Source organism: Mustela nivalis (assembly GCF_964662115.1).
Source record: "Mustela nivalis genome assembly, chromosome: 20".
NCBI lineage: Eukaryota > Metazoa > Chordata > Mammalia > Carnivora > Mustelidae > Mustela > Mustela nivalis.
Window position 1 is genome coordinate 12,440,667 of NC_139039.1, and position 13,627 is coordinate 12,454,293.

Sequence of the window (13,627 nt, forward strand, 5' to 3'; positions counted from 1 at the left end):
GGCTCCATCCCGGAACGCTGGGATCAGGACCTGAGCCAAAGTCAATTGCTTAGCCAACTGAGCCACCCAGGCGCCCCAGATAATTTCTTTAAAAGAATCTTCTGTGGATCCGCCATTTACAATGAAAAATTATAATGAGAAGCTCAGAGCAAAATTTGAAAGTCAGGGACTTAAATAGATTGGGACAACGGGTGCCCCAAAGAATGGCACATTCCTGTTCTGCGTCACTCCCATCTGGTCCACCATTTCCAACCCAAAGTCACTCATTGCCCACTGGGCCTTTTCCTACTCTCACTGGAGCCTTTTCTGCCTCCGCAGTTAGGCCGTGCTCACGCACCCCCGACAGCCGGTATCTTCCATTCTGCCACCCTCTTCTGCTTCTCCGGGGGTCAGAATAACACGAATGCCCTTAACCGTGTGTCACTCACTCACTTCGGGTGAATTTGCCAAAGTCCTATGCACAGATTCAGAGCGATGGATGGGATCCAGTTGGAGACAAAAAGGTCTACGGTGACCAGTCATGTGGGCTGATGAATGACCAACGCCATTCATGGGAAGAAAATCAAGCTGCTTACCATGGCTCGGACCCCAGACCATCCACAGCACTGGATTCCTACTGGTCCTACTTTTTAAGAAATCATGCCCATATAACTCTTCCTTTAATAAACTGGCATACTGGGGCGCCTGGGAGGCTCAGATGGTTAAGCATCCACCTTTGGCTCAGGTCATGATCTCTGCATGCAGGCTCCCTGCTCAGCAAGGAGTCTGCTTCTCCCTCTCCTGCTGCTGCTCCCCCTGCTTGTGCTCTCACGCTCTATCAAATAAATAAAATCTTAAAAAAAATAAAAAGTCTTAAAAAAAAAAAACACCAAAGCTGACATACTGTGTATGGCGGGGGGGGGGGGGGTATGATCCATATCCCCTTTGTGCTTTGACATGGCTTCTGCTTCTGTCCCAAATGACAGTCTCAGCAACAAGCCAGGGCCTGTGCTCTGTAGAAGGGGAAACGTCCAGCCCCAGGAGCACAAGTAGCCATCTTTGGTGGCTCCTGGTGCACTTCACGGTCTTTGTCTGTCTCCACCACTGCTGTATCTCAGCACATTTTTCTCACCTGTCTTCTCCCCTCCCTCGTTCCTTTTGTCTCCTGCCTTTTTTCCTCATCACAGCCTACTCATATGACATTACTGCCGAACACTCCTGATGGGCCGTGATCGTCATGAATGGTTCAAAAGATACATCAGTTTCTAAGGGTTTTGACCCAGACGATGGTGTGAGATCCCCCGGTGGCCAGCTCTGGGTTTCTAAGGGTTTAATATTTATATATGCTCATTAAGTCTCAAGAAGGTGGCTGATACCCTCCAAGACAGGAAGAGAATGCACGATAACTTTAAAGGCACAGTGCAACGTGAGCGGGGCCGGTACATCCAAACCCAATGAAAGGAAAACCCAGGTTTGCTTCAGTGGAGGGAAGCTGATTTGGAAGAACAGTGGATGTCCAGTTGGGCGTAAGTCGAGAGAAATCCAAACAAATACAAAATACAGTAGCGTTCCTGTACCCCGGCCAGGGAGTCATCCTCTCTGCCGCCTTCAGTATTCACCAAATCTCTGTTGGATCACTTTACTCAGACCTTTATGTCTGCAGAAAAAACAGATGCTATAAAAATTCTATGAGGAAGGAACTGGAGTGTTTCAAATCTGGATGAATCAAGAGGAGGGGCAAACAATTTAGTGGTGGGCTCCAACATTGCCTTGGAAGCGTGAACCTCCTTCACAGACCCAGTCACTCCAGAAATAGTTTTCTTACCTTCCAGCTGCCTTTGACTCTGAGCCACCAAATTTCTCCTCCTCTTCCTGTATACATTGTTTGCCTTCCTCTCCAAATTATTCATGAGTCTTAGAATCTTAATGCAGATCGCCCTCCCATACCCCGTCCTCTGTACTCGCTATGAAACAACTGATCTGTCTGTTCTCTGGGCCCCAAAGACCCCACGTCTGTCATCCCTGGTGCCTAGTCTGCAGTGTGGGAAGCTTGCTGAGGTGTCAGGAGTCCTGCTTGTCCAGGAACCCACAGAGCTTCCTCCACTGACATCCTTTTCGGCTGCTACCTGGGAGCTAAGGTGACCGTCCACATTCACCTTGGGACCCACCACCACTTTCCTTTTCAGGTTCAAGTATAGGGAGAACCACTTGCATGGCACAATGAACATTTTGTTGTATTTGTTTTATCCCATATCTATCCATTTATCCATAATCAATGTATTTTTTTAATGCATTTGAAAGCAAACTTCGATACCGGGACACTTGCTGTATTAAAGTTTACAGTCCGCTTCTGTGTTTGCAAGTGAACTGAGAATGACCAGAAATCTGTCTTGAATATGAAGACTGGCACTTTCTGATAACTTGCTGATAAATTCTGAAGGGAAGCTCTGACATCAGGATGGTTTTAGAAATTACTCAGCTATGAAATCATTTTATATTTAAAATGAGATGAGTAAAGTGTTTTTCACTGCCTCTGGTAACTTTTAACCTTGCTCAATTTTATGCTGGTGGTGAGGGAAAAAGAAACGGGGAGGGGAGACATGCATCGGGAGGATAGGACACTCTCCTCTTCCCGCACATATTAACATTTCTTGCACAATTACCCGTGGAATATTCTCATTTTGGACTTTTTCCACACCCTAAATTTAGCAAGCTAGAATTATCTTTTAAATACCACTTTGAGCAACCTTTTTTGAAAAGAAGAATGCAGAAGAGGGGGAAATCTGCATTTCTTTGTGGTTAGAATGTAATGGCCTCAAGTTAATTACTCTGCAAGGCAGCAGATTACTCCTTTATTAAATGCTGAAGATATAGTAAAGACAGTAATCTAGCAAATTCATTACAAGTCTGAAGATTAGAGATTGATCCATTTAGACTGAGAAACAGGCAATGCACTTACAGGCATCTCTATATGTTCTGGTAATGGCGCACATTGAAATGAATAATTGCCTTAAATGTGTCAGGTGGATTTCATCATTTAAGGGAATTCTATGTTTGAGTCTTTTTAGGGCTTAAAAAGTCTTGAAAATGAGGGCTGAGGACTTTTTCATTTGTTAATTTCTGAACTTTGAAACCCTAAAATCTTCATATAAAATCAGTTTTTGTTAAAGTGAGACATCGCTCTAGAATACGACAGAATTTCCTTTAGTTGGGTTTAGAGAGAAATGCATGAAGCGAGTACAAGCGTACAGAGAGAAGTTTTCAATGAATGTTTTTTGTTGATAATTATTAGTTTTACAGTGGGGGGGCGGGCTCAGTATTTGAGAAACAGAAGGTTTATAGTTAATGAACTGTGACTTTTTAGATCAGGGGTACCTTCCTTGCTGCTCCTCATTATGAGGCTAATTTATGTGTGGAATAAACAAAAAATGGGTGTTGGTTTGTTTTTTTTAAAGATTTTATGTATTTATTTGACAGAGAGAGATCACAAGTAGGCAGAGAGAGGAGAAAGCAGGCTCCCCACTGAGCAGAGAGCCCTATGTGGGGGTCCTGGGACTCTGAGATCATGACCTGAGCGGAAGGCAGAGGCTTAACCTACTGAGTCACCCAGACACCCCTGGGTATGTTGTTTGTTTGTTTTTTTTAAGATTTTATGTATTTATTTGACAGAGAGAGATCACAAGTAGGCAGAAAGGCAGGCTGAGAGAGAGAGGAGGAAGCAGGCTCCCCCATGAGCAGAGAGCCAGATACGGGGCTCGATCCCAGGACTGAGATCATAGCCTGAGCCCAAGGCAGAGGCTTTAACCCACTGAGACAAGCAGGTGCCCCCCCAAAATGGGTTTTAAACGCAGCTCTGTCTCCAGTTATCTGGGAGACTTGGCCTGGTTCTGTAGTGAGGCCTCACCTTTCTCCTCTGTAAAATGGAGCTAGTGGTAACTGCCTCCAGAGTGTGGTCAAGAAGTCTATCTCAGAAACCAAGAGTACATTTTATGTTAAATAATTGAATTTAAATTTAAAAAATAAAAAGAGTACATAAAAGCATGCTTAAAACAGACTCAAAGTCATATTCAAATATAAGCCATTTTTGTTTGTGAAGCAGTAGGGACTTAGACCCCCAAATAAGGGACTATGTGAAAAGTCTGCTCAGCGGGGAGCCTGCTTCTTCCTCTCACACTCCCCCTGCTTGTGTTCCCTCTCTTGCTGTCTCTTTCTGTCAAATAAATAAGCAAAATCTTCCAAAAAAAAATTTTTAAAGAAAAAAAGTTTTCAGGTGGCTTGACCCATAGCATTTGATTGTAATTATGTACTAGTATATCCAAAAGGCAGGAAATAATAGCAAAGAAATCTTCAATCGTGTTCAGTAATCTTTAGTGATAATACTTCTCCTTAAATAACTTTGTGTAGATTGAGGATAAAGCAAAGAAGTAATTGTTAATGTTGTAGGAAAAGATTTTCAGTGAAAGAGAGGTCTAATACTTTCAAAGTAGAAGCCTGATGTCTTAATTTCAATTGGAAATCTCAATATGAACACATGATTTATTTTTATTTTCTCAAGAATACATTTTTCCTAGATGTGTCTGCTGAGCCTGAAAACCTAAAATAAGGGGGAAAAAAAAAAGGTCAGGAGGAACGGCATCCCATGGTTTGGATTATAGCCTTTAAATAGCATTTCCCCTTAGAAGGAGACAGGGCTCCTGAATGGTTGATTCAGTCTTGCCATTCTAGAAAGCAAGGAAGAAATCCAAGACTACTGGTCATGTCAGAAAGATACAGGAGCCAAAATGAAAAGATTCCCGTTGGCCTCGAATGTGTGTGAGGGGGAGGAAGTGGAGGAGGGACAATGGATATTCAGGAAATCTGTATCTTTTGCTCAGTTTTGCCCTGAACCTAAAACTGCTCTAAAAATTAGACTGTAGGGGCGCCTGGGTGGCTCAGTGGGTTGGGGCCTCTGCCTTCGGCTCCAGGCATGATCTCAGGGTCCTGGGATCGAGCCCCACATTGGGCTGTCTGCTCGGCGGGGAGCCTGCTTCCCCCTCTCTCTCTGCCTGCTTCTCTGCCTACTTGTGATCTCTGTCTGTCAAATAAATAAATAAAATCTTTAAAAAAATAAAATAAAAATTAGACTGTATTTAAGGGATGCCTGGGTGGCTCAGTGGGTTAAAGCCTCTGGCTTTGGCTCAGATCATGATCCCAGAGTCCTGGGATCGAGCCCCACATGGGGCTTTCTGCTCAGCAGGGAGTCTGCTTCTCTCTCTCTGCCTGCTTGTGATCTCTGTCAAAACAAATGAAGTCTTTTAAAAAAATAAAAATTAGACTATTAAAAAAAAATTAAAGATTTTTTTTGGCCAGAGGCAACAGGGCAACTCAGATGGTTAAGTGTCTGACTCTTAATCTAGGCTCAGGTCATGATCTCAGGGTCATGAGCTGGAGACTGGGGAGGAGCCCATGTTGGGTTCCCTGCTGCTTCGCAGGGAGGGAGTTCGCTTCTCTCCCTCTCCCTCTGCCCCTTCCCTCACTCACGCAAGTACGCACACCTATGCTCTCTCTCTTATTCTCTCTAAAATAAATAAATCTTTTTTTTAAGATTTATTTATTTGACAGATAACAAGTAGGCAGACAGGCAGGCAGAGAGGGGGTGGGAAGCAGGCTCCCTGCAGAGCAGAGAACCCGATGCGGGGGATGCGGGGCTTGATCCCAGGACTCTGAGATCATTACCTGAGCTGAAGGCAGAGGCTTAACCCACTGAGCCACCCAGGCAACACCCTAAAATAAATCTTAAAAAAAAAAAGCCTCCCTTTGGCAAGAGATAGAACAATTTGAGTGTGAAAATAATAATAGAATGAAACTCATCAAATCTATAAAATTCCTTGAGATCCTATGAAACTAACAACAGCAAAATACCAGGTTTCCACTGAAGGATCCTAGAGCACTAAACTCATTCTAAAACTTGGCAAGAGGAAGAATCAAGCCTTTTCTGTATTCCTGTACAAACTGTATTGAACTATCAGAGGAAAGATTGGTGGTGAGGGAACTTTAATGCAGATGGCACTCTCCCCAGTGAAAGTGGGAAATCACCAGGTGCCTTCAGTGACAGAATCAGAAGCACACAGCCCTGCCCCCGAGGTTGATCCCACACTTCACCCTGCCTCTCTGTCTGACAATCTCTCTATAAGAAATAGGGGAGGCAGAGGGGAAAATTTGATGACAGCAAGAAGCAGCAATCCGCCAAGTCCAGAGCTTTGGTCCTTTTTACACAGACACGTGGTCTTGTTTCTTCAATGACATTTTCAAAAACAGAGGAGAACTGTTCCATAGCTTTCAAACCTCAGGAGAGAGCCAGAGGAGCAAGCATCCCATAAGAAATTTCTAAGCGAGACAGGTGGGGAGAGAGAGAGGCAACACGGGTGGGTTTGTTATTTGGGTTTCTGTCTTCAGACGTTTTGCTGCGCAGAGGGGCATAGCGTCAGGGAGAACGTTCGAACAGTGGAACGGAGTGAGCCCTTTGGGGCACCAGTGGGAATGATTAGGGCACAGGAAGGGAATGCCATTGGAATGAGGTACTCAAAGACACACAGTCAGCAGGAGCCCAGTCCCTGTGGAAGGAACAGCCTCTGGGTAAGAGGGGCTTAGATCATATGCCGTCCTAATAAAAAACATGTGTAGAAATATGAAGCTGACAGCACAGATATGAAAAAGAAGCTAAGAGAACCTAGACATTTAGGAGGGAGAAAGGTGTCCTGGAGATGTGGATTTACAGCACAGTGAGACCTGACTCCTTGAGTCAAATTTTCAACGTGGCTCTGACTTTCATTATTCTGGTGGGTATTCTATGTTTACAAGATTCTTTTGTTTATAGCTCTCTTTACTACGCTGCCTCAAAGAATTCTGGTTCATTAAAAGCCGTTCGGAGCTTACCCTACAAATCCTACAAACATGAGAACCTTCCAAATAATTAGTATACTCTTTTCACCCAAACCAGCCTTCGTTATGTTAAATCTTTTGTAGCCTCGTAGGCAAAAGGATATAGTGGTCACCTCATTCTCTGTAGGCATTCAGGGGTTGTAAATATTGGACTCTCATTTTTCCAGTTGGCCCGTAATCAGAAAAGTGGCTTTGCTGCAAAGCAGTAATTACCTTCCAGTGTGTTCTCAATTCTATTATTAACCATGCCGAGACCACGTGAACCCTGAAAGACAGAGCTGCAAAGACTGTCTTGCTCTAAACACGTCAGTTTTTACTCTTCAGAGAAGGGAAGGGAGCAAACACTTGTTTTTTACTTCCCCTCATTTTTAAAAAAAAATTTTTATTTGGCAGAGAGAGAGAGATCACAAGTAGGCAAAGAGGCAGAGAGAGAGAGAGGGGGAAGCAGGCTCCCTGCTGAGCAGAGAGCCCAATGCCCGGCTCCATGCCAGGACCCTGGGATCATGACCTGAGCCGAAGGCAGAGGCTTAACCCACTGAGCCACCCCGGCGCCGCGACTTCCCCTTATTTTTGTTTCCCCCGAGGAGGGAGACTTCACCTCACATCGTCAGTTGTATGGTCTCAGAAAACCTGGGAGATGCGGGCGAAAGGTTGAGCCACCAAATCTCTGGAATTTATTGCATTCTTTCATTTCTCCTTAAAGGAAATAGTTAATAAATTAATCTCCCTGTCCATAATCTCATTCATACAGAATTTTACATGGGTACGCATGGTCACATCTGTGCTTTGTAAAACGGTGTGGCCAGTCTGTTCTTTCTGTGTTTTTGTTCTGCTAAGCTCCCCAGTTTCTTCTCTCCCTCCTTTTCCCCATCTGAGCGCCCAAGGCCATCTGTGCGGGGAAGCTGGGAGGTATCCAACCACATTTTCTCCTAACTTAGGTATTCTTTGACCCACCCCTAGGTATGTATCTACCTAGAAAGGCATGCATTTAAAAAAATATATATATATTATTTATTTGAGAAAGAGATAGCACAAGCAATGGAGCAGCAGGCAGAGAGAGAGGGGGAACAGGCTCCCCACTGAGCAGGGAGCCCGATGCAGGCTCCATCCCAGGACCCCGGGATCATGACCTGAGCCAAAGGCAGACGCTTAACCAACTGAGCCCCCCAGGCGCCCAAGGCATGCATTTTTTTTTTTTTAAAAGCACTGTCTTATAAACAGCGGGTCACAGCATCTCTCGTATCCTATGTTCACCATTGCACAGCACCTCGTGGGGACCTCCCCCCCAGTTAGCTTCCCTTCACTTAGTAAATGGCAGGAGAGTTCCCCAGCGTGGAGGGGCCACTGATGAGCCTTCGCTCTGTGTTCAGGTCTTTGCCTTATGAAGCCACACAGTCAACCCACTTGTTTATCCTTGTGGTCTTGAAGAACCCACAGGCTTCGCTAGCTAGGGTCCTCTGTGTTTGACAGAGTTTCAGGAGCACAGCTGTCGATGAATTCATTTATTCTTTGAAGAGAAGCTACCAGAATGCTCTCCAAAGACTGGAGGGAAAGGAAGGGAGAGTTAAGGAGAGGACAGCAGATGAGGATAAAATGTTTAGTCCGTGCATTTAAATTGCAATTAAATTGTGTGGATCGAATGAGGGGCCATGTGCAATGTAATGACCAATCCAGGGGGATTGTTATTAGTTCTTCTAGAGCCTGTAGGCTCCCCCAGGTGACCATCTGGGCCTCTGTGGAGGGGGCACCCTTCATGCGGTGTGTAGTGAAAGTGACCCTCCTTGATTGTGCACATGGAGGTTTAGAAAGAGCCGTGAAGAGCGCGGGCTTTGGGGGTCAAACGGGCTTCACCTCAAGTCCCCACACGACCCCTTTCCACTGTGGCATCTCCGCCAAGTTGCCCAACTTCTGGGCTTCAGTATCCTCTGCAGAATGGACAGAAGGGCGCCAGTCTCAGAAGGCGGCTGTGAGGAAAAAAACGTCTGGAAGGCCCTGGGCAGAGAGTCTGACCCTCGGGATAGGTGACCTTGTTTCTCGAAGGCCTTCCCCGCACCCACGCTCAGTGCACGCCCCAGCTGCTGAAGCCATTGTATGGGATTTTGTCTTCTCGTCTTTTTTTTTTTTTTAAGATTTTATTTATTTATTTGACAGAGAGAGATCACAAGTAGGCAGAGAGGCAGGCAGAGAGAGAGGAGGAAGCAGGCTCCCTGCTGAGCAGAGAGCTGGATGCGGGGCTCGATCTCAGGACCCTGGGATCAAGAGCTGAGCCGAAGGCAGAGGCTTTAACCCACGGAGCCACCCAGGCGCCCCCATTTGGTTTATTCGTTCTTCAGCTGATGGACTTTGGGGTTGTTTCCATTTTTGGCTATTAGGAATAATGCTACTAAGAACATTTGTGTCCAAGTTTTTGTATGAATGCATGTTTTTAGTTCTCTTGGCTCTACACCTGGGACCAGAATTGCTGAGTCTAACTCTGTATTACTCTATGCTTAACTTTTGGAGAAACTGTCAAACTGCTTTCCACAGCAGCTGCACCATTTACATTCCAACCACCAACGTATCTGTGTTCCAATTCTCCATAGGTTTTCCAAAATTTGTTATTTTCAGCGTTCTTGATGCTAGATATCCTTGGGAGTGTGACTCAGTCATTTTTAAAAGTATAAAGAGTTCTTAAGACTAAAAGTTTAGAGAATTGCTTTTCTGACATAAAGCTTATAAAAATAAACATAACCATGTTGTCAATCTAAAAATTAACCATCATTCCACACTGTTGTGTGACACCAGGGTAATCAGGTTGGCCTGGACAGAGCCCATATACACCTTTGTACCCTTTAACTTTCAACATTTCCTGTTCAGATGACAAATCATATTAACACCCTAATAACGAGTCTATGTTCAAATTTCTCCCAATTGCCTTCAGTATGTCTTTTTCTAACGTATGGAGAACAAGATCTGACACTGCATTTGGTTGAGCTGTCCTTAAGAGCTTTTCATCTTGATCAGTTCTGCCTCTGCTCCATTTCTTTCACGCTCATCGTTGATTGAAGAACTGGGTGGTTGGTGGAACTTCCCACGTCCGGATTCGGCTGCTCAAACCATTATGGTCTCCTTTCATCTGTTTCTTTGTCTCCCATGTTTCTCGCCATTTGGTAGTTAGATCTAGAAGTTCGATTAGACGCAGGTTCAAAGTTTGTGCAAGAACATTTCGTAGACGCTGTGCACTTCCTTTAGCATTGCAACGGGAGGCATCTGTCTCGCTCAGCGATGTTAAGATAAATCAGTGGGTTTAGGGGTTTTAGCTTGTTCGCGCCATTATATGTTTCCCACCAACATACTTCTTTTTATTTTTGCTTTTAAGTAATCTCTATGCCCAACATGGGGCTTGAACTCACCACCCTGAGATCAAGAGCCCCATGCTCTACCCACTCACCGAGCCAGTCAGATGCCCCCCTCCACCCATATTTTGTTTTATAAATATTTTATTTATTTATTTGACAGAGAGAGATCACAAGTAGAGAGAGAGGCAGGCAGAGAGTGAGAAGGGGGGAGAAGCAGGCTCCCCGCCGAGCAGAGAGCCCAATGCGGGACTACATCCCAGGACCTGGAGACAAAGACCTGAGCTGAAGACAGGGGCTTAACCCACTCAGCCACCCAGGCGCCCCTCTACCCATACTTTTAATAGAGTGGCTGTTAAGGCTGTTGCTGCCTTATTGCAGGGTGTTTTTTTTTTACAAGCTGTGAAGAGTGACGCTGTAATTCCAACTGTTCTGTTGCATTTATCTTCCTTACACACTATTTGGGTATCCTGAAATGATAGCAGAAAAAATGCTTGATTTTTTCCCTCTTATTTACCGATTTTCCAACAAGTAGTTCCTTAGGTGATAGAAGAGCAAACAATGAGGGATTTAAAAAAAATATTACTATGCATTCATGGGTTTGTATACATGTGATATATTTCAATCAGTCCGTTGTTATTCATTCATCAGCCCAAACTGTTGCATCTTTAGTCACAGGGCGCCCCTTTATCTTGGCTCTTTTGACATAACCTCAGAAGTAAGTGATAGCTACCTTATTCTGGGGCGTAACAAAATGCCACAGGCTCATCTTACACAATCCCTGCCCCAGTTTTGAGAGCCGTCATCTCCTAAAGGGGTCTTTGTTTCTCTTAGTGGGCAATGGCATTTAGATGATGAGTTGGGACACTAGGGTTGCTCATAGCCACTGGACTGCCATTACTTCTTGGCCTTTTCCGTGGACACAGCTAACACAGATGTGATTTGTAGAAAGAGAAAAATTGATCGTGACCCATACTACCACTGCTGGTTCAAATTTTCCATTATGTAACTTAGCCCTAACATCATTGATCTGAGACTCGTATCTCTTCGTCTTTCACTGAAGACCTTGGCATCTCATGATATCAATTCAATGACTTATTTCCTATTTTACTTACACGTATAGATGTGAAATACAAATGCATGCAAAAACAGCTAGACAACAATTCCAGGATTATTACTAACAAATACTATTATTAAGTGCAGCTTGATTTTTTGCCATTTTTTAAAAAAGATTTTATTTATTTATTTGACAGACACAGATATGGTGAGAGAGGGAACACAGCAGGGGGAGTGGGAGAGGGAGAAGCAGGCTTCCCAAGGAGCAGGAAGCCCGATATGGGGCTTGATCCCAGGACTTTGGGATCGGGACCTGAGCCAAGGGCAGACACTCAACGACTGAGCCACCCAGGCGCCCCAACTTTGCTGTTTTTTTTTTTTTTTTTTAAATCCTGAGGATGTGTCACACAAAAGATACATAGTCCAAATAATGACTTTTAAAGTCAGTTACTTATTTTTCCAGGTAGTTATGTCAAGTAACTCCTGATACACTTTGAATAGTGGCTTTTTTTTTTCTTTTGAGAAATGCTTTGTTATTTTCTTAAAAAAAAAAAAAAAAATCAGGGCACCTGGGTGGCTTAGTCGTTAAGCATCTGCTTTTGGCTCAGGTCACGATCCCAGGATCCTGGGTTAGGGTTCAGGCCCCCTGCTCGACAGGGAGCCTGCTTCTCTCTCTCCCACTCCCCCTGCTTGTGTTCCTGCTCTTGCTTTGTCTCTCTGTTAAATAAATAAATAAAACCTTAAAAAAAATCATGTAAGCCATTTATATGATTCCAAAGTCAAACTATAAAACACAGTATATGAAAATAAGCCTGGCTTCCACTCCCATTCCCTTCATTCTGTTTTTTCCTTCTATGTGACCATTTTTATTAGTTTGTGGTTTACACTTCCATTGCCTCTTCTTGAAAATGTAAGCAAATGCACACATCTTTGATAGAAAAAAAGGCAACATATATGTGGTCCCAGAAAAAAGGCAACATATATTTTCACTTAATGTAACCTGGAGTCCTGTGGCCTTACACAGAGACGGGCTTCATTCTTTTGTAAAGCTGCACAGAAGTGCATTGTGTGGATGGCCAGTGGTTTATTCAGCCCATCTTCTGTGGATAGACTTGTGCGTTCAACAAACATTTATTGCATGGCTAAATCGTGCCAGGCACTGGGGATAAAGAGATGGTCTCTGGCCTCAGGAAACTCAGAAAGAAGAGGGGGAGACCCCTGCAATACAAGTGTTTTGCTCACAAGGCAGTGAGCTCTTAGATCCACTGAGCACAGAGGGTGCGTGGCACAGGACAGACGGGCTCACACACAGGCTGGACACAATGACACCGTTGATTGGCATCTTGCTCTCACGCGGACCTTAATACGGGAGAATCCCCATGGGAGGAACTCTTCTTCTTCTTCTTCTTCTTTTTTTTTTATTAATCAATGTTTGAAATTACTTAGAAAATCTTCAGTGCCACCAATTGGTCAGGGAAGGCAAGGCCAAATGAAAGAGGCAGAGAGGTAGGGTCCTGACCACAGAATTTCCTCAAAAGAGGAAACTTGAATTAATACATTAGCTGTGGTTTAACAATTAACGCTGGCATTGAATTCAACGCTCACCCGAGATCGCTGTCAGCTGTGGACACATGCTTAAATTCACTCCTTTATTCTTAAATAACAATCCCGAGAAGTAGGGACTATCACGCCTCGCATTTTACCGCTGAAGAAATTGCGGCCCAGAGAGGTTACTGAACTCGTCCCCCAAGGGCACTCAGCGAGAGGACGAGGAAGGGGACATGGGAGGACAGGGCAGACAGGACACTCGCAAGCGGTGCCCTCTCCCCCAGGTGGGACAAAATTACCATGATCACCCCCTGGGGAGGAGGAACTACTGTCGACACCTCCTTTTCCAGGCCCCCCTCCCCCCAAATCGAAAAAATCCTGCAGAGCTTTCTCTGGCCCCGAGGGACGCAGGAATCCCAAGGCCTGTAGGCGACCTGGGGGACGGGGGGGGGGGGGGGGGGTGGGTGCGGCGGCGGCCCAGCCCGCCCGGCCCGCAGCGCGGATTTGAGCAGCTGCCGTGAGCGGCGGGGTTGCCCGCCGAGGGTTCCTCCTCTGACCCCTCTAGGCGGGCGCCGCGCGAGTCAACTGGACACAGCTTTACACTCGGGGAACCTGCAGCGGGGGGACAAGCAGCGACGACGTAGCATGACACGGACAAGGACAAGGGGTCGCACTCGCGGTGGCTCTCCGTCCCGCTCCGCCTCGTCTCGTCTGTCCAACAGAACCAAAGACAGGTGGTTGTGCCCCCTGCCCCCGGCTTGGACCTGCGGATTGCCTCCGCGCGCCCC